Consider the following 21,893-nt stretch of genomic DNA (forward strand, 5'->3'; position numbering starts at 1 on the left):
AATCCCAGCACTTTGGGAGGCCAAGGCGGGCAGATCACAAGGTCAGGAGATGGAGCCCATCCTGGCTAACACAGTGAAACCCCGTCTCTACTAAAAAATACAAAAAACTAGCCGGGCGCGGTGGCTCACACCTGCAATCCCAGCACTTTGGGAGGCCAAGGCGGGCAGATCACAAAGTCAGGAGATGGAGACCATCCTGGCTAACACGGTGAAACCCTGTCTCTACTAAAAAATACAAAAAACTAGCCGGGCGCGGTGGCTCAAGCCTGTAATCCCAGCACTTTGGGAGGCCAAGGCGGGCAGATCACAAGGTCAGGAGATCGAGACCATCCTGGCTAACATGGTGAAACCCCATCTCTCCTAAAAAATACAAAAAATTAGCCGGGCGTGGTGGCGGGCGCCTGTAATCCCAGCTACTCGGGAGGCTGAGGCAGGAGAATGGCGTGAACCCAGGAGGCGGAGCTTGCAGTGAGCCAAGATTGTGCCACCGCATGCCAGCCTGGGCAACAGAGCAAGACTCCGTCTCAAAAAAAAAAAAATGGCTGCAGTGTATAAATGAAAAATAACCATTTCTGGAATTGTGTGTTCAGACGAACTCCCCTTAGAGTAGCCTAGCCAACAAAGACAGCAACCCTTAGCATGCCAGAGATATTGATTGCAAACACTAATACAGAAGCCTTTGGAATGGAAGTGTCCCGATGGCAGATTTGAGTAAAATGGAGATGATAACCGTCAAACACTGCTGCACAGACCTCAAGGCTGCAGACGTTAGGACTGCCCTCCCTGCTGCTAGGCGTTTGTGAGAACCAGGCCAACCCATACCTGCCCATGGCTGTGTCCTGCCTGACTGCCCTGAAATGCACAGATCCTGTGGTTGCAGTTTGATGAGTTTTGTTTTGTTTTTTGTTGTTTTTGTTTTTGAGACGAAGTTTCACTGTTGTCACCCAGGCTGGAGTGCAGTGGCATGATAAGCTCACTGCAACCTCCACCTCCCGGGTTCAAGTGATTCTCCTGCCTCAGGCTCCCGAGTAACTAGGATTTACAGGTGTCCGCCACCACGCCTGGCTAAATTTTTTTGTATTTTTAGTAGAAATGGGATTTTCACCATGTTGGCCAGGCTGGTCTCAAACTCCTGACTTCAGGTGGCCCACCCTCCTCGGCCTCCCAAAGTGCCAGGATTACAGGCGTGAGCCAACCACGCCCAGCCCTAAAAAAAATTTTTTTTTTTATCCCAAGGTCATAGAGATACATTTTTAGAAGATTTAGAGTTATAGCTGTTATGTTTTGTTTTTTTTTAATTTAAGGAAAATTTCTAACAACCCATTGTTGAGATGTTATGTTTTAATCTGTCATTCATTTCAAATTAATGTTGTGTGTGTTGTGAAGTGGAGACTGCCCTTCGTTTTCTTCCCCATGCTGACACCCAGCTGTTACTGCACCACTTGTTAAGAAGACTTTCCTTTTCCCACTGAATCCATGGCTCCTTTGTTGATACTTAATGGTCTCTATGTTTGGGCCTCTCGCTGAAAGAGTTCAGCTTCGTTGATCTATTTGTCTATCCTCACACCAGTGTCACACTGGCTACGTTACTGTGCCCTGGAATCAGGTACTCTAAGTACTCCATTTGTTCTTCCTCTTCAGTCGTTTTGACTGTATAGGTTCTTTTCTTTTCCCTACAAATTTTAGAATCAACTTGTCAATTTCAAAAAAGAAGCCTTCCATGACTTTGATTACCATTTTATTTAATATATAATTTGGGGAGGGTAGTGTCTTAACCGTACTGAGTCTTCCAACCCACGAATGTGACACATCCCTCCGCTTATTTAGGTCTCATTTAACTTCTCAAAAGGTTATGACTTTCAGGATAAAGGTCCTGCATGTCTTTGGTTAACCTTACTCCGAAGCATTTTCTGTTTTCTGGTTTTATTGTGAATAGGATTTTATTAATTTTCCAATTGTTTGCTGCTAGTTTATAAAAATACAATCGATTTTTGGCGGAGCTTGCAGTGAGCCAAGATCCGGCCACTGCACTCCAGTCTGGGCGACAGAGTGAGACTCCGCCTCAAAACAAAACAAAACAAAACAAAAATACAATCAATTTTTGGATGTTGACATTGGATCCTGTGAATTTGCTTAATTCATTGGTTAGTTCTAGTTGTTGTTTTACAGGTTCCTATGAATGTCCACAGAGACAGTCATGCTGTCCAAGAATAATGACTGTTTTAATTATTGCATTCCAATTTTTGGCTTTTATTTCTTTTACTTGTCTTGTACTAGTCGAAACTGCAATACAGTTAAACAAAAGTGAGAGCAGACATCCTCGCCTTATTCCCAATCTTAGGGGAGATGCCTTCAGTTTCTCACCATTACATACGATGTTAGCCACAGATTTTTTTGTAGATACCTTTCATCAGGTTGGAAGTCCCCGACTACTCTTAGTTTTCTGAGAGTTTTTCGTCTAATGTTCTTTGACAAAATTCTTTGCTCACTTTTATCAAATGTTCTCTCTGCATCTAGTGAGGTGGGTTGAGGAAGTGTCCTCTTGTTCCTTGTTTTCTAGTGGTTTTGTCTCATGAAGAGGTGTTGGATTTTGTTCCATGTTCTTTTTGCACCTATGGAATGATCATATATATGGTGTTTTTCTCCTTTATTCTGTTAAGATAATGAATAATACTGATTGATTTTCAAATGTTAAAACCACTTTGCGGCCAGCCGCCGTGGCTCAAGCCTGTAATCCCAGCACTTTGGGAGGCCGAGACGGGCAGATCACGAGGTCAGGAGATCGACACCATCCTGGCTAACACGGTGAAACCCCGTCTCTACTAAAAAAATACAAAAAAACTAGCCGGGCGAGGTGGCGGGCGCCTGTAGTCCCAGCTACTCGGGAGGCTGAGGCAGGAGAATGGCGTGAACCCGGGAGGCGGAGCTTGCAGTGAGCTGAGATCCGGCCACTGCACTCCAGCCTGGGTGACAGAGCGAGACTCCGTCTCAAAAAAAAAAAAAAAAAAAAAACCACTTTGCTTTCTTAGGGTAAATGCACTTATATTTTCAGGAAATATTCCTAGGAAATTTCCTGGGGTAAACTCACTTGTATTTCCAGGAAATATTTCTAAGAAAATACTTGGGAATAAATGTAACAAAGGCCATGCAGGCTCTCTCCTTGATGTGTTTGCTTTTTAGGTATTGATTTGGTTTTGTTTTTGTTTTGAGATGGAGTCTTGCTCTGTCGCCCAGGCTGGAGGGCAGTGGCACGATCTTGGCTCACTGCAACCTCTGCCTCCCGGCTTCAAGTGATTCTCCTGCCTCAGCCTCCCAGGTAGCTGGGATTGTAGGTGCCCGCCACCACGCCTAATTTTTAGTAGAGATGAGATATTACCATGTTGGCCAGGCTGGTCTCGAATTCTTGACCTCAGGTGATCCACCCACCTCGGCCTCCCAAAGTGCTAGGATTATAGGTGTGAGCCACCACACCCAGGCCTCTGGCTGTTTTCAAGCTGTTGATTTCTTTCCTTTGTCTTTAGGTTTCAGCAGTTGGACTGTGATGTGCTTCGGTCTCGTTTTCTTCCTATTTATTCTTCTTCATGTTCATTGAGCTTCTGTGAACTATGAATTTGCGTTTTCGGCAAATTTGCAAAATTTTCAGCCATTATGTGTTCTAAGCACCATTCTTTCTCACTAATGACCTGTATGTTAGAAAGTTTGCTATTATCTTTCAAGTGACTGCGGCTTTGGGGTTTTTTATAATCTTTTTTTCTTTGCCCTTCAAATTGGGTGGTTTCTGTTGATCTGTCTTTGATTTCCTTGGCTCTTCTGCTGACTCCAAACTGCTGTAAGCTGATCCATGAAGTTTTTTTTATTTAGGATATTATATTTTAAAATTCTAAAATTTCCACTTGACTCTTATTCATAGATTTCTCTCTGGAGACTCCCATCTGTTTACTATTTACTGACACCTTTTTTGTTTAGGTATTTGGACATACTTGCAATTGCTGCATTAAAGTCTTTGGTCATTTTGGCATCTGAGCTGGCATGTGTCCAGGTGTCTGATGGATGATTTTCCATGGCTGTGGGTCACATTTTCCTGTTTCTTTGTATGTCTGTTTCTTATTGTAGACTAATATTATGAATAACACCTAGTAGAGACACTAGATTTTGTTATCATCCTCTGAAGAGTGTTAATTTTGCCCTAGCAGTCAATTACATTACTGACTGATCGCCTGAGCCTCGTGCAGCCTGGTTTTATGCTTTGTTCGGGTAGATCTCTAGAGTGACCTTTCTGTGGTTTCAGTGGGAAGCCTGAGGTGTTTATCAAGTCCCTCTCACTGGACTACACGTAAATTCCAAACTTTGTCTCGTCCACAGTGGGAGCTGAAACCTCTGACACACTAGGCCCACAAACATGCATCATTCAGGGATCCACCAACAAACAGGGTAGTTAAACAGAATTTGGGTCCCACCGCCATGGCTTCCTCCTTTGGGAACTCTCCTTTCCATTTCCATCCTCTCTGACAACCTAAAACTCTGTCATCTGACACTTCCACCTGGAACTTTCTGCTTAAGTTTTAGCCATCTACATTATAAGGTCACTCTATAGCAAGAGATAGAATATTATTCCATTAGAGGCCAGGCGCAGTGGCTCGCACCTGAAATCCCAGCGCTTTGGGAGGCCGAGGTGGGTGGATCAACTGAGGTCAGGAGTTCGAGACCAGCCTGGCCAACATGGTGAAATCCTGTCTCTTCTAAATTTTCCTGTCTCTTCTAAATTTTTCTAAATCCTGTCTCTTCTAATTAAAAAAAAAAAAAAAAACTAGCCAGATGTGGTGGTGTGCACCTGTAATCCCAGCTACTCAGGAGGCTGAGGCAGGAGAATCCCTTGAACCCGGGAGCCAGAGGTTGCAGTGAGCCGAGATGGCACCACTGCCCTCCAGCCAGGGTGACAGAGTGAGAGCCCGTCTCAAAAATAAAAAATAAAAAGGAATATTCCTTCATTCTTTTATAGCATCATCGTACTTCATTTTGTAGATGTACTATTATGTATCCTACTGATGGATGTTTGTGTTGCCTACAGTCTTGCTATTACAGTGATCAGTTGGTTCTTTTGCATTTCTCTTGCTACAAATGTTGCTGCTATGTACAACCCGTTAAAGTCCACAGATGTAGTAAAGCCTTTGGTTTGCAAAAATGACTCAGTCTTTACAAACATTCTGTCATTTGTACCATAATCAATTAGTTTATTGGATCACAGATTATCCTGACAGAATCCTTCCTGGAACTAGTCTGTGGGATCATTTGGCACAGAATCAAAGCTCCAGATAGGATGAGCCAGAGTTGATTTCCTTTGGCTTCACCATAATTAAACTTTCCCATAGGATTATCAGGTTACAGTGACACACACACAGGCTGTCAGATAATGGACAAAGTCTCAGCAGTGTGTACAATCAGCTGGTGACTCCCAAATTCAAATTCCCCCAGCGGCATCCATTTGGGTATTCATACCCACACCCTCCCTTAGAAGTTCACCCCTCCGCCAGGCGCAGTGGCTTACGCCTGTAATCCCACCACTTTGGGAGGCCGAGGGGCGCCAGATCACCTGGGGAGGTTGGGAGTTTAGACAGCCTGACCAACATGGAGAAACCCCTTCTCTTACTAAAATACAAAAATTAGCCGGCGCAGCGGTGGTGGCGCATGCCTGTAATCCCAGCTACTCGGAGATTTTGAGGCCAGGAGAATCAACTTGAACCCAGGGAGATGGCGGAGCGTTGCGGTGGAGGGGGCGGATAGGCATTGCACTCCCAGCCTGGGGCCACAAGAGCAAAACCCCCATCAAAAGGAAGGGAAGGCTGAGGGACGGGAGGGCGAGGGAGGGAGTTCACCCCACTATGAACAAGAAGCCACACAGAAAAAAAAAAAATAGATATCTCTGGGGTTTTCTGAAGGGAAAGTAAGTGCAGCTCTGTCCCCTCTTTGCAGCCCTAAATAGGAACATGGTGGAGTAGGGCAGGTCGGGCTTGACGATGTCATGACTTGGCCTCTCTTGGTGTCACACAGCCCCTGCAGGTTATAAGAAGGATTGAGCTGGCGGGGCGCAGTGGCTCATGCCTGTAATCCCAGCACTTTGGGAGGCTGAGGCGAGCAAATAACCTGAGGTCAGGTGTTCAAGACCAGCCTGGCCAACATGGAGAAACCCCATGTCTACTAAAAATACAAAATTAGCTTGGTGTGGTGGTACGTGCCTGTTATCCTAGCTACTCGGGAGACTGAGGCAGGAGAATTTTTTGAACCTAGGAGGCGGAGGTTGCAGTGAGCTGAGATTGCGCCATTGCACTCCTGCCTGGGTAACAAGAGCGAAACTCCATCTCAAAAAAAAAAAAGAAGGATTGAGCTAACATGCATGAACCCCCTAGAACAGCACCCAGAGCATAGTAACAGCTCCTTCCAGAAAGGGAAATGCATGCTAGCTGCCCCAGATGCTGCCAGCTTCACCGGCATTTTTCTGCCTGCAAACTAATCCTAAGGAACCAAGGAGGGCAGAGGGAGATAATTGCACCCAGTCAATGTAAACGATGCAAAACATGAAATTCCCCTCTCCGAAAACGAAAGGGAAAAACCCGATTCAGTGCCTGCCCCTGAGGTGAACCTGAAATGGCAAGGCAGACACTCTCCAAAACTTCACGTTTGGCCACCAGAGTCTTCAGTCGATTTTGCTTTCTTCGTCATATCTGAGTGGCTGAAACGCCAGCGATCTGAGATAGTCCTCTGGCTGCTGATAGACTTATGCAATCCCTTGGCAGGCAGGACAGGCCACAGGAAAGGCTCTTGTGCCTTTAAGGTCACTGTTAATCATATAACTTTATTGTGTTCCTGGGCTATAAAGGAAATGTCGTCCTTGATCTGAATGTCTGTTTTATGATGTCCATAAACAGTGAATTGCCAGTGACTGTACCCTGAGTGACAACATCCTCAACCATTTGGGTGGTTCAAGGGCGGTTGCAGGGGTCAGGAGAGAGCAAAAGTGGAACAGATGAGTTTGCTTCCCAGGAAGAGGGACAGTGACATCCCACCCCTCACTGACAGGGAAGCCTGCCAGCCCTTCCTCCAAAGAGCCTTGGCTCTCAGGGATCAGAGGCTGGACAAGAGCAGAAATAAAGGCACCCTGCCCCCACCCCCACCACAATCTTCAGGACGTCTAGAGTGCTTATCTCTTTAGGGTCAAGTAATGTGAATTATTTTCCCTAATGCAAAAATAATAAATAAGATACCCCTTTACCCTTTTCTGAAAGGATAGCAGAGGTATTTTTCTTTTCTTTTTTTTTTTTTTTTTTTTGAGACGGAATCTTGCTCTGTCACCAGGCTGGAGTGCAGTGGCACAATCTCGGCTCCAACTCCCTGGTTCAAGCGATTCTCCTGCCTCAGCCTCAGCCTCCTGAGTATCTGGGATTACAGGCACACACCACCATGCCCAGCTAATTTTTTTGTATTTTTAGTAGAGATGGGGTTTCACCATGTTGGCCAGGATGGTCTTGAACTCCTGATCTCATGATCACCCGCCTCAGCCTCCCGAAGTGCTGGGATTACAGGCGTGAGCCACCGCGCCCGTCCAGCAGAGGTATTTTTTCTAATGCTTGGGAAGTGTCTGCTAAGTATATATAGATTCACTGGAGGGTGCTCAGCACCTCACCCTGTTGCTCCAGGTCAGGACTAACAAGGTGAAACATGGCTCATTGCATCATATTAATAGCATGCAAATCTAAGCCCAGTGATGTCGTGCAGTGGCTACAATCAAGGGCAATGGAATGGATCCCGCACGAGCTCCCAGGCCACACGCACACGTCCTTGTGATGTATCATTCACTCTACGCTTGCAGGTCAGACGCTTGGGATGCTACTGCCTATGCTGAGGTTCCTAGGTCACCTCCCTCACTGCATGGGTCTGGGGGCCAGTGTGTTCTATTGCTGGGGCCATGTGTGCATTCATTTGCCTAGGGGAGAAAAGTACACATTCCCGTCAGCTCAGGTGCATGGAGGACAGAAGAACCACTGTTGCTGTTAGTATTCTCTTCCGCACAAGATAAAAAAGAGATCAGCAAATCAGCTGGCTGGCCAATCAAATTAGCTTATTGTGTTACACTGATTTTTAGATTGAGAATTATAGGTCAGGCTGTGCTAGCGATCAGTGAAATCAAATTTCATGTCATTCTGCGCCGGGTAGACTCAGGATCTGCCTGAAACAGTTAAACAATTCCTGGAAGAAGTGGGCGAGGCAGAGGCTTGAACTGTCCACTCAGACCAAGGTGGACTCAGGCAATGGCTTCTGGGCATCGCGTGGGGCGGGGGCAGCCCCTGCCCTGGACATTCGTGAACACGGGGGCAGCCGTGTGAACACCATGGGGCAGGGTGTCTGTCCTGCCACCCGCACGGCTGCATTCTGCCCGGGAATGAGGCTGGCAGCCTATAGGCCCCTCCTCGGTCCCTCTAGAGGTTCGATTCATTCCAGTACCCTTGGTTCTGTCGGGCGGGCAGGGCCTGGGCCCCTGTGTTGCAAACTAATGGCCCAAAGCTAACCTGATCCGGCAGCATCTAAAAACAGGACCCGGACTCTGCCGGGCTCCTGATCCGGCAGCATCTAAAAACAGGACCCGGACTCTGCCGGACTCCAGGATTGCCCTGGAACAAACCTAAAGTCTCCTATGACACGCAAACAATTCTGCCAGCCCCGCCCAGCATTCCCTGCCTGTGCTTATCAAGTGAGGAGGGCAGCAGGATGCAGCACCCAGGTGAGCGCACTTCAATGAGTCCAGGTGTGTGCAGGCAAGAAGCAGCCGGGAGTTGAGGCTGAAGAGGAGCCTACCTAAAACTGTCATTACGACTGATTGATCCTCGGTGTAGTCAAATCTTCTGCCTTTATTGAAGTCGTTGGTACCTAGAGGTAAATCCCCATCAGCTTAGAGCAGCACACCCTTGAAATCCACTCTAGCAGGCAGACTCTGGGGCACTTTTAGATACTCTATTGGTTGTTCTTGGGGACAGTTTCCTTTGGAGGACATGTGAGTTGCCTGTGAATATCCGCTTGCTCTCCCTCAGTTTCCATCACATGAATCAGCGAGAGTTAATGCTGACTCCCCCTCCCTCGGGGGCTTATTTGCAGTCTCCCCATTTGCTTAAAAACTTCCAGGTCCAGAGGGACCCTAAAGACCCTGTCATGTCCACCTGTGAATTACCAGCATCCCAGGCCATTGCTGGGTTTTCTTAAGACTATTAAGACATTATCAATGTGAAATGACTTGAATATGCTTTAATTTTTAAAATTCATCATACGTCCTTAGCATTTAGGAAAAAGAGGGAGGTGTCATACATAACATCAAATTTGGCTGACACAAGGTGATTTTGCCACGAAGGTTGGGAAGGATGAACATTTGCAATGAAAACTGTTCGTTGCCCCCAAAATCCAGCCGTTTCAGGCTCTCTGAGGATTCCGGAGGTGCTAGAGGGGGTAAGGGCCACATTCAGGTGGTGTAGGTGGGATTCATCCCTTCATAGCCTGGAGGTGGTGCCCGGAGCGCACCCTGTCACCCCAAGGATGATGATACCCCAGGGAAGGCGGTGGAAGCAGGAAAGGGAGGTCAGAGGGAACCTGGGGCCTTCAGCGGGCCTCCGTGATGCGGAAATACTAACAACACCAACAGCAATCGCAGAGGCAGGCAGGCTTACGTGGCCAGGGCTGGGCTGGCACTGTCCTGAGCACTCGACACGCATGAAATCACAGTTGTTTTAAGTTCTGAGCTCCCCTGGGAGGAAACTGTGGCCACAGCAGGAATTCCAATGATTCTAGGGTCAGGAGGGGAGGCACCCACTTCCTGATCAGGGCTCTGTTTGTGGATGCGTGGGTGTGGTTGGCCTTTGTGCACACTGGCGGTTTTGCTTCTTTCCCCCACAAAACAATGCAGATTTTGCATTATCTAAAGAGGCGGTTCCATGAGCCCAAGGTGCTGAGTCCCAGGTATTCCACTGGTGTAAGTACCACCACCTGGGCAGTGCCCCCAGGGTGTTCTCGCTGGGAGCGCAGCTTCGTGTCTGTACCCTTCCTGAGAATAGCTGACATGCTGGCCTGGGTGGCGCACTGGCCGAGGTGTGACTGTGACAGACCAGGATACCAGCATCTGCCCCAGCACTGAACTGGGCAGAGAGAAGGTGTGGACAGAGTGGCGTGAAACATGGCGGCTGCTTGTGCTGGAAATTAGATGCAGTCACACAAGTCCTGTCATGCTCAAAGGGTTCCATCTCAAAGTCCAAAGGAAAACTCTCCCTTAACTTTTATTCCATTCTGTCTCTACGTTTCTTATTTTGAAGCAAGGATAGATTCACATGCTGTTGTAAGGATGAATACAGAGCGAGCCCATTTATTGCCCGGTTTCTCCCAGTGGTGACATCTTGCAAAACTCTAGCACAATGTCACAGCCTGGCGTTGACCGTGACACAGTCCAGATCCAGAACCTGGCGTCCCCATGAGGATCCTGCCTGCTGGTCTTTAATAGCCACACTGCTTTCCTTCCATTCCCCACTGGATCCCTGTCCCCTGGCAACCAAGAAGTCTCTCTTTTTTTTTTTTTTTTTTGAGACAGAGTTTCGCTCTTGTTGCCCAGGCTGCAGTGCAATGGCACAATCTCAGCTCACTCTGCAGCCTCTGCCCCTAACGTGGCCGCGACTCTCCCGAGTAGCGGCTGGTGATTACGGCCATGCCCACCCATGCCTGGTAATTTTGACTTTTTAGTAGAGACGGGGTTTCTCCATGTTGAGGAGGCTGGTCTCGAACTCCTGACCTCAGGTGATCCCCCTGCCTCAGCCTCCCATAGTGCTGGGATCACAGGCATGAGCCACCGCGCCTGGCCTCTGGTCTCTATTTGTATGATGTTGTCATTTCCATAAAGTTCTACACATGCAATCATGCAGTAGGTGACTTTGGGACTGGCGCCTTCCACCCAGCACAACCCCCTGGCATCCATCCGGGTTGTCGCCTGTATTCGTAGTTCATTCCCTTCTTTCGGAGTCATACTCCGCGGTATAGATAGATCACAGCTTGTCCATCCCTTCTCCCTTGAAAGGCACCTGCATTGTTTCCATTTGCAGCTACCACAAATACATCCGCCGTGAACATGTGGACAGGCCTTTGTGTGAACATCAGTTCTCTGTGTACATCATCTCTCTGCCCTGGTGCTTGCATCTTTAGTTGTTTTTTTCTGTTTTTTGAAGAACCTACCAGACTGTTTTCAGAATGACTGTACCATTTTTCATTCCCACCAGCCATGAGTGAGGGAGCTGTGTTTCCACATCCTTGCTAGCACTGGGGGCTGGCACTATTTTGTATCCTAGCCATTTTGATAGGTGTGCAGTGGCATCTCACTGTGGTTGTAACTGGCATTTCCTAACGGCCGAGTGGTGCTCAGCATCTTTTCATGGGCCTCTTTCCATCTGTGCCTTTCTCCAGTACCCGTCTGCTCATCTCTTGCCTGCTTTCAAATTGGCTGGTTTTGTTTTCTACCATTGAGTTTTGACCATTCTTTATATGTGCTATATGCAAGTCTTTGTCAGATATGTGTCTTGCAAATACTTTCTCCCAGACTGTAGCTTGTCTTGTCATCCTCTTACTAGGATATTTCTCTGAGCAAAAATTTTAATTTTGATGAAGTCCAGGCTATCAATTTTCTTTTCTGGTTTGTGTTTTGCTGTCAAGTCTAAGAACTCCCCACCTTACTGAAGACCCTGAAGATTTCTCCTATTTTCTCTCTAAACGTTTTATACTTTTATATTTTACATCTGTGGTCCACTTTGCATTGATTTTTATATAAACTGAATTCTAGGTCAAGGCTCTTTTCTTTTTTTGTTGGCCTGCGGATATCTAATTTTTCCAACACTATTTATTGAAAGCTCTCTTTTCTCCGTTGAACTGCTTTACATCTCGGTCAAAAATCAGTTGGGCGTATTTGTACGGACGTGGTCATAGGCCCTGTTTCTTTCCATGGCTCTACCTGTCTGTCTTTCTGCCAATACCTCACAGTCTTGATTATCGAAATTATATCCCAAGTCTCAAAATAAGATAGGCTGATTCCTCTCATTTTATCTGCTGTTTTCAAAATTGTTTTATTCTTGTGAGTCCTTTGCCTTTCTATCTAAATGTTAGAATAATCTCTATTTCTACCAAAAAAAAGAGGTCTTCCTAGCCTTTCAGTGGGAATTTTGTAAAACCTGTTTACCAATGGGGAGAATTTACTGTGTGGAGTTTTCCAACCCATTAACATGGTCAGTCTTGCCATTTGTTTATATCTTCTTTTATTTCTTTCGGGAATGTTTTGTAGTTTTCAACATACAACTTCTGCATATGTTTTGTCAGTTTTACACCTAGGGGCATTTTTGAGTGACTGTAAATGGTACTGGTGTTGTTTGTTTGTTTGTTTTTGAGACAGGGTCTTTGTCCTTGAGGCTAGAGTGCAGTGGTGTTATCATAGCTCACCGCAGCCTCAACCAAGCAATCCCCCCACCTCAGCCTCCTGAGTAGCTGGAACCACAGGCACATGCCACCACGCCCAGCTATTTTGTTGTTGTTGTTGTTTGTTTGTTTGTTTTGTTTTTGTGTTTTTGTAGAGTTGGAGATCTCTCTTTGTTCCCAGGCTGGTCTCAGACTCCTGGGCTCAAGCAATCCTCCTACCTCGACCTCCCAAAGTGCCGGGATTACAGGCATGCACCACTATGCATAGCTGGTATTTTATTTATAATTTCAGTGCCTACACGGTCATTGCTAGAATATACAATTGTAGTAAATACAATTGAATTTTGTACGTTTTCCACCCTGCAAACTTGCTAAACTCTCTTTTTAGTTCTAGGAGGGTTGTGTTTTGTTGCTGTTGTTTGTAGATTCCTTGGGGTTTTCTATGTAGACAACATGTCATTGGCAAACAGGGACAGTTTTCTTTCTTCCTTTCTAATCTGTTTGCCTTTTATTTCCTTCTCTTGCCTATTACACTGGCTAGGATTCCCAGCACTATCTTAATTAGCAGTAGTGAGAGCAGACAACCTTGCCTTGTGACAGTCTTAGACACCAAGCACTCAGTCTTTCACCATTAAGTACGATCGACTCCTCTGTATCTGTGTGTTCCATATCCATATATCCAACCAATCACCAATCAGAAACATTTTAAAAACAAGAAAAACAATACAAATAGGTAAACAATACAGTACAGCAACTCTTTACATAACATTTACATTGTATTAGGTATTCTAAGTAATCTAGAGATGATGTAGCGTGTACTGGAGGATGTGCATAGGTTATATGCAAATACTACACCATTTTATATAAGGAATTTGAGCATCCTTGTATTTTGGCATCCTTGTGGGGGGTCCTGGAACCAATCCCTCAGGGACACCAAGGAACAACTGTATAATGTTGGCTGTAAGGTTATGGTTGATGCTTTTAATCAATTTGAAGAAGTTCTTCTCCATTTCTAATTTTATGAGTTTTCTCATGAACATGGATTGAATTTTGTCAGATTTTTTTATGAATTCGTTGATATGATCATATGATTTTTATTCTTTTTTTTTTTTTTTTTCTCTTTTGAGACGGAGTCTCGCTCTGTCACCCGGGCTGGAGTGCAGTGGCCGGATCTCAGCTCACTGCAAGCTCTGTCTCCCGGGTTTACGCCATTCTCCTGCCTCAGCCTCCCGAGTAGCTGGGACTACAGGCACCCGCCACCTCGCCCGGCTAGTTTTTTGTATATTTTAGTAGAGATGGGGTGTCACCATGTTAGCCAGGATGGTCTCGATCTCCTGACCTCGTGATCCGCCCGTCTCGGCCTCCCAAAGTGCTGGGATTACAGGCTTGAGCCACCACGCCCGGCGATTTTTATTCTTTAGCCTGTTGATTGGAGATTATATTGATTGCTTTCCAAATATTGAACCAACCTTATATCCCTGGAATAAACCCCACCCAATCTTGATGTGCAATTATTTTTACGTATTACTGAATTCTACTTGTTATTTCATTAGTGATTTTTGTATCTAGATTCATGAGGGATGTTGGCATGTAATTTTCTTTTTGTTGTTGTTCCTTGTCTGCATTTGGTATCAGGGTAATACTAACTACATAAAATGAATGGGGCCCAGGTGCAGTGCCTCACGCCTGTAATCCCAGCACTTTGGGAGGCCGAGACAGGCAGATCACTTGAAGCCAGGAGTTCAAGACCAGCCTGGCTAACATGGTAAAACCCCGGCTCTACTAAAAATGCAAAAAATTAGCTAGGCTTGGTGGCCTGCACCTATAATCCCAGCTACTCAGGAGGCTGAGGCAGGAGAATTGCTTGAGCTCAGGAGGCGGAGGCTGCAGTGAGCCAGGATCACACCACTGCACTCCAGCTTAGGCGACAGAGTAAGACTCCATCTCAAAAAAAATAAATAAAAGAATGGTAGTGTTCCCTCCTCTTCTGTTTTCTTGAAGATATTGTTAGAATCATGTTGACTTTTTAAACATTTGGCAGAATTCTCTATAAATGTTTAGAACCATCTTGGCCTGGACATTTCATCTTGGGGAGTTTTTAAATTACAGATTGACTTTTGCTATAGGTTGTTTAAATTACCTCTTTGATATTGAATGAGTTGTAGTACTTCATGCTTCTCTAGGAGTTGGTCCATTTTATTGAAAATGTCAGAGTTATGTGTGTAGAGGCATTTGTGTCTGCAGGGTCTGTAGTGATGTTCCCTCTTTCATTCCTGATATTGACAATCTGTGTCTTCCCTCTCATTGTTTCTTTGTCAGTCTTGCTAGAAGTTTGACAGTTTATTATTTTCAGATACCTAGCTCTGTTTTGTTGATTTTCTGCATTGTTTTTCTGTTTTCTGTTACCAGGATTTCTAGTCCCCTATCTTTGTGATTTCCCTCCTTCCTTTCTTTGCTATCATTGTGGGTTTACTTTGCTCTTCTTTTCCTGGGTTCTCATGGTGGGATCTTGGCTTATTGAGTTGAGATTTTTCCTCTCTTCTAATGGAAGCCCATAATGCTATAACTTTCCCTCTCAGCATTGCTTTAGTTGTGTCCCACAGGTAAATTTTGTGTTGTATTTTCATTTTTATTGAGTTCGATGTCTTTTTAATTTTCCCTTGAGACTTCCTCTTTGACCCTTAAGTTATTTAGAAGTATGTTGTTAAGTTTCCACGTGTTTGGAGATTTTTCTACTATCTTTCTGTTATTGATTTCTACTTTGGTCCTCGTGTGGTCAGAGAACATACTCTGTGTGGCTTCAGTTCCTTTAGATTGGGTGAGATTTCCCTTATAGCCCAGGATATGGTCTATCTTGGTACATGCTCTGTAGGCGCCTGAAATGAATGTAGCGCTCTGCTGCTGTTGGGTGAAGTGGTCTATAAATATTCATCATTTGATGGACTTCTAAATTTATCTCGAGACTCTGAGATCATTCATTCTCAAAGGTTATGTGATACACTACCTTTTCCAAAGAATTTCTAAGTGATCTAAACCCCTGCTGAGTTCACCAAGTGGCCTGTAAAACCTATGATGATTCTTGTTGATGGGAGCCACCTTCCCCCACTAGTAGGTGTGGGACTTTCTTCAGGTGAGGGCCTCGAGCTTGCACCAGTTCAACCTATGGCTGTACGAAAATTTTCTGGCTGACATTTTTACACTTGTAGCTTCAAGAGATATAACAAAACATCATTTTTCTTCTTCTTATCAAGTCATAGAATGCTAAAGCCAGAGGGAATCTAGGGTCATCTGGTCTACCCTCTCATTTGACAGGTGAAGTAATGAGGTGTTGCAAGTTAAACTGATTAGTTTATTTTAATTTTTTAAATGAAATTAATATATGTTAATTATAGAAAATACATAAGAAAAAAGGGAAAATGCATAAGATAGAGGGAAGCAAACTTTTAAATAAAATGTATATAAAACTTATAACCAAAGATGACTACTATTATTATTTTGGAGTATACCCTCCCAATATGTTTTCAAAAGCAGGATCACTATTACTGCTTCAAAACCTTTTTTTTTTTTTGTACTTTAACAATAGACATGAACATTTTCAAAATATGATTTCTAATAGCAAAATATCATTCCAGATATATGTCTAATGATAGAGTTTTCTCATAATTTATTTAACGAATCTCCATCGGGTGGGCGTGCAGGTTGTTACAGTTTTCTCTGTGTTAAATAACACTGTGATGAACATCTTTTGTGTACACGCATGATGATTTCCTAGAAATGGAACCCTGGGTCAGTGCTTGTGAACATTTTTAGCTTCTGAGCCCCATTGCCAAGTTGGATTCTTGAATTTTTTGTTTGTTTGGACAGCTTTGGTTTTGTTTTCTTTTGAGACGGAGTTTCACTCTCGTTCACCAGGCTGGAGTGCAATGGCGCAATCTCGGCTCACCGCAACCTCTGCCTCCCGGGTTCAAGTGATTCTCCTGCCTCAGCCTCCCGAGTACCTGGGATTACAGGCATGTGCCACCATGCCTGGCTAATTTTGTATTTTTTAGTAGAGACGAGGTTTCTCCATGTTGGTCAAGCTGGTCTCGAACTCCTAACCTCAGGTGATCTGCCTGCCTTGGCCTCCCAAAGTGCTGGGATTACAGGCCTGAGCCACCGCACCCGGCGCAGCTTTGGTTTTATTTGTTTTGTTTATAGTGGAAGGTTAGACATCAAATCAACATAGAAGATGTGGTGAACTTATGACTAAGCTGGTGTGGGTTCTCGGTGTCCTGGGGCATGAGCTGGAGGATGGCTGGAGCCAGGTAGAGACCGCTCCCTTCCTTAGAATGTCTCCTTGCTGACAAGGACAACGCTGTGAGCATCCACACCTTCCTATGAGGTAGCTGGCATTAGGCCTGGTCAGGAAACAGGAAGACAGGCAGGTTCCATTTAGCCTGGGACCTGGACCTTGTAAAACCAGCCACCCAGCCCAGTTTTACAGGCCAGGCGACAAAGGGAGCAACTCGCTGGACCCGGGCCTACCTCCCCTCTGCAGACCCGCCGTGAGAACACCGTGTTCTGAATGGAGACGTGCCTTGAACTCACTTTGTCCCAGTAATTGCCCCCATAAAATAGACCTGGGCACTAACAGGAAACTTCCCATGTTGAGAAAGCCAGTCCTGCCTGCTTTTTATAGCTGGGGCTGAGGACAAGAGAACCACAAGCCCTGGCCAGTCTGCTGAGAGACCACTGAGGGACAGACGGGTTGTGGGCCTGGAGCAGCCCCAGAGGGAAGGAGCATTTGAAAGTGGACAGGTAGAGCCCAGGCCCAGAGAGCCCCAGGGCTGCTGCCAGGAAGGCCAGCACGTCCCTCCAGGTAACGGGCAGCTCCTTGGTCGCGGCCTCCGCCCCCCAGCACGTGGGATTCGGGCCACAATGGCCTATGCGTCTTTTCCTCTTGTCCGTGTTCCATCTGTCTTTCTTCTTTGGTTTGTAGAGAGAGAAGAATTAATCCAGAGCGTGCTGGCGCAGGTTGCAGAGCAGTTCTCAAGGTACAGAGTCTTCTAAATTTACAACCAGCCAGAGATGCGCGCATCTTTCTGTAAGAGCGAGGGCAGGCCCCGGGCTCTGAGGCTGGCCTTGGCCGGCAAGCGCGGCTGTCTCACCTGACTGGAGGAGCTGCCCGCACGGCGGAAGGCTTCTGTGGCTTCTGTAACTAAGCCAGCTTGGATGGGGCCCAGGAAACACTGGCCTTAGACCAAAGACCGTGTTGAGTGGGCGCATTAGAATGTGAATGTTCTCCATCGGCTCTTCTGGGATCAGAGAACAATCCATAAGAATTGGCTCCATTGGAAAATAAGCTTCCTTGCTTAGTTAGGGGACTTCCTTTTCATCGGAGTCATCCCAGCAATCCTGACCTGGATACCGTATTTTCCATTTCTCAGACTGACTTCTCTGCGGTATCTTACTGCCCAGGTTAATCAAAATGGTGAAAAGGGCAGACGGCTAGGATTTTTTAAAAACCTTCGAATTGGCTGGGCACAGTGGCTCACGTCTGTATTCCCAGCACTTTGGGAGGCGGAGGCCGGCGGATCACCTGAGGTCTGGAGTTTGAGACCAGCCTGACCAACATGGAGAAGCCGCCATCTTTATGAAAAATACAAAATTAGCCGAGCTTGATGGCATATGCCTGTAATCCCAGCTACCCAGGAGGCTGAGGCAGGAGAATCACTTGAATCCGGGAGGTGGAGGTTGCGGTGAGCCGAAATCACGCCACTGCACTCCAGCCTGGGCAACAGAGTGAAACTCTGTCTCAGAAAAAAAAAAAAAAAAAAAAAAAATCCTTTGAATTCTTTAACTGACTAGGTTGGAGCCTCCAGAGAGCACGACAGGTCCTCCGAAGGTGTCTGTGCCCATCGGGGGAGGGTGCGAGGACTGGACCCTCTCAACCACATAAGCAGAGAGAAGGCTGCGAGTCCTCCCCAGAGAGTCTGGGTCCACTGCTGAGGCCTGAGGAAGTAAATAGGCCCACTAGCTCAGAAAATACACCTTAAGATAATTTGGTGATTCTTTCCTCCCATGGAACATGATGATTTCTGAAAAGCAAGTCCTAGCATGTTGGCACCCAGCCCCTCGGCAGCCTACCTAGAGGCCTTGCCCATGCCCACAGCGGGAACTCAGTAGATGTTTGCTTAACCCGTTTTGGCTCTGAGAATTTTAAGGCTCATATTTCCTCTCTCTTTTCTTTTTCGTTCCTAGAGCATTCAAAATCAATGAACTGAAAGCTGAAGTTGCAAATCACTTGGCTGTGCTAGAGAAACGCGTGGAATGTGAGTGACGTTTCAGTTTCCTTTTTCCTTCTCTGTCCTTTAACCTCTATTCAAATTAACTACTTGGAACAGGGAGGAGTTCAGTGCTGAAGGTAAATACGAATGCCTTTTCTTTCTGAAATACTTGAAAATTAGGCTGGGCCCAGTGGCTCAAGCCTGTAATCCCAGCACTTTGGGAGGCCGAGACGGGCGGATCACGAGGTCAGGAGATCGAGACCATCCTGGCTAACACGGTGAAACCCCGTCTCTACTAAAAAAATACACAAAAAAACTAGCCGGGCGAGGTGGCGGGCGCCTGTAGTCCCAGCTACTCGGGAGGCTGAGGCAGGAGAATGGCATAAACCCGGGAAGTGGAGCTTGCAGTGAGCGGAGATCCGGCCACGGCACTCCAGCCTGGGCGACAGAGCGAGACTCCGTCACAAAAAAAAAAAGAAAAAAGAAAAAAAAAAAGAAATACTTGAAAATTACCTTTGATGTTAACAAAGGCTCACACAGTGACTAAGCATTTTATTTCTATTTTAAAAGAAGCACAGCTTATGGTATATAAGGCATTTTTTCAGCCCCAAAGAGTAAAAATGAACACACGAAGCCCCCACACTTAGCCCCTCTGAGAGCCTCTGCCGAGTGTCTTGTCTGTGTCTTTTTTTGTGTAAATGAAGGCACACTGATCTGGACCCCGTGGGTCACCATTTTTTTTTTTTTTTTTTTTTTTTTTTTGAGGCAGAGTCTCACTCTGTCGCCCGGGCTGGAGTGCAGTGGCCAGATCTCAGCTCACTGCAAGCTCCGCCTCCCGGGTTCCCGCCATTCTCCTGCCTCAGCCTCCCGAGTAGCTGGAACTACAGGCGCCCGCCACTGCGCCCGGCTAGTTTTTTGTATTTTTTAGTAGAGACGGGGTTTCACCATGTTAGCCAGGATGGTCTCGATCTCCTGACCTCGTGATCCGCCCGCCTCGGCCTCCCAAAGTGCTGGGATTACAGGCTTGAGCCTCCGCGCCCGGCCAGGGTCACCATTTTTTGGAATCTGTCTATTAAGTTGTTGTCTCTTGGTTTCTGATACAGTCTGGATGTGCGTCCCCTCCACGTCTCACGCTGAAATGTCATTGGCAATGTTGGAGGTGGGGTTGGTGGGAGATGTTTGGGTCAGCAGGGCAGATGCCTCCTGAACGGCTTGATGCTCTCCTTGAGATTGTGAGTTCTGGCAAGATCTGGTTGTTTAAAAGCACGTGGCACCTCTCCGCCCTCCCGCTTCCCCGTTGCCTTCCACCATGATTGGAGGCTTCTCGAGGCCTCCCCAAGAGCCAAGCAGATGCCGGCACCAGACTTCCTGTAAAGTCAACAGAACTGGGAGCCAATCAAAGCTCTTTTCCTTATAAATTGCCCAGCCTCGGGTATCTCTTTATAGCAACAGAAGAACAGCCTACTACAGCCTCCAATCACTACCAAAGGAAAGCAGAAAAATGACTAGTGAGCCAAGGAATATCAATTCAAGTCCTGATTCAATGATCAAAAAGCTCAAATTCTGGGAAGAAAACAACTTCAAGTCACCCATCCTTTTTGTCCTCATCCGTAACGTCAAGGTCAATGCTTGAATTCCACAGGCCTCACAATTCTGTGTTCAACTCACAGCTTGACAAGTGAACTCTTTGTCAATGACAAGGCAAAGGTTAATGATTAACATGCACCACGTTTACCAACTTAGGAACTAAATAAACAGAATCCAGACAGGAGGCCATTAAGGGTTACAGCATCACCAAAAAAAAATATCTGGCTGATTGACTGAATGTCGTCCTCGCTTTTCTTTTTTTTTTTTTTTTTTTTTTTTTTTTTTTTTTTTTTGAGACAGAGTCTTGCTCTGTTGCCCAGGCTGGAGTGCAGTGGTGCAATCGTGGCTCAATATGCAACCTCCGCTTCCTGGGTTCAAGTGATTCTCCTGAAACATGATTTACATAGTCAGATTTATACTTTTCAAAGTGTGTGGACATTTCTAAAAATGTACGTGGTCACTGGATCTTCAAGACGGTTTCATTTTCCCTGTTATCGATGAGGAAACCACAGAGAGGTTAGGAAACCTCAAGTTCACTCAGCAAATTAGAAAAATAAATAAAGCTGAGACTGGCACCCAGGGTCCTGGCCAGGCTACTCTCACTGCCTGCTACCTGCCCTTCTGGGATGGGTCACCTCCCTGTACACCTGGCTGAAGAGGACCAGGCACTCCATGAGGATTCCTTGGTAACTCAGGTTAGAAAGCTGAAGCTGCAAGCAACAGAAACTGATCGTGGCTGCTTTCAACAGAAAAGCAGTTTTTCCCTAAAGGATTTTGGGAAGCTTCCTGGATCCCCAGGAGGGCTTGGGAACAGGACTTGGAGGTTGTGCAGCAGCAGCAATTCCCCAAATCCCGTGCAGAGCTGATGCTGTGCGGATACATCTGCTGCTGTCTCTGAGCCCCAGATGCAGCACCAGCTCCCCTGTACTCCTCGCTCTGGACCTAGGCCCCCCCCGAGGCTCCACAACCACTTATGCAGATATCAGGCACTTCTCCATGTCACTGGCTATAGGTTCAAAATCTAGACACAGCCAGACCATGCACCCACAGTCTAGCTGCAAGGCAGGCCCCACAAAGGGAGGCTGTGAGCGCCCTGAGGCTGCCGCACAAAGCACCACAGACTGGGAGGCTTAAGCAACAAAAACGGACTCTCCCACAGCTCTGCAGGCCAGAAGTCAGAAATCAAGGCATGAGCCGGGCTGGCTCCTTCTGGAGGCTCTGAGGGGCCCTGGTTCCGTGCCTCTCTCTTAGACTCTCGTGGCTCCCAGCAATCCTTGCCGTTACTGAGCTTGGAATGCTGCGTCACTCTAACCTCCGCCTGTGTCTTCACGTGGTGACGTTCTCCCAGGATGTCTCCACGTCACCAGTCTCTCTCTGCTAGGTCTTATAAAGATGCCTCTCTTTGAATTTAGGGCCCAACCTAAATCCAGGATGGGCTCATCTCCAGATCCCTAATGGATTATATCTGCCAAGGACCCCCATTCACAAGTTCCAGGGAGTAGGTTGTGAACAGATCTTTCTGGCGGACACAATTCAACCCACCACAGCGAGTGTTTGCAT

At 46.4% G+C, this 21,893-nt stretch overlaps 1 protein-coding gene across 3 annotated transcripts in view; it reads left to right on the forward strand.

Annotated features, from left to right (window-relative positions):
- PDE9A (phosphodiesterase 9A) overlaps positions 1–21,893 on the forward strand; it is a 69,570-nt gene that overhangs the window by 8,145 nt on the left and 39,532 nt on the right. The window contains exons 1-3 of one of the 3 annotated variants that reach the window (XM_017855209.1): positions 8,755–8,925; positions 17,459–17,513; positions 18,721–18,791. The gene's annotated coding sequence lies outside the window, so the exon portion shown is untranslated. Of the gene's footprint in view, positions 1–8,754; positions 8,926–17,158; positions 17,339–17,458; positions 17,514–18,720; positions 18,792–21,893 lie in introns of those variants that run through there. The other 2 variants (XM_017855212.1, XM_017855210.1) reach the window with 2 other exon arrangements.

Source organism: Rhinopithecus bieti, unplaced genomic scaffold, assembly GCF_001698545.2.
Source record: "Rhinopithecus bieti isolate Rb0 unplaced genomic scaffold, ASM169854v2 scaffold_40803, whole genome shotgun sequence".
Classification (NCBI taxonomy): Eukaryota; Metazoa; Chordata; class Mammalia; order Primates; family Cercopithecidae; genus Rhinopithecus; species Rhinopithecus bieti.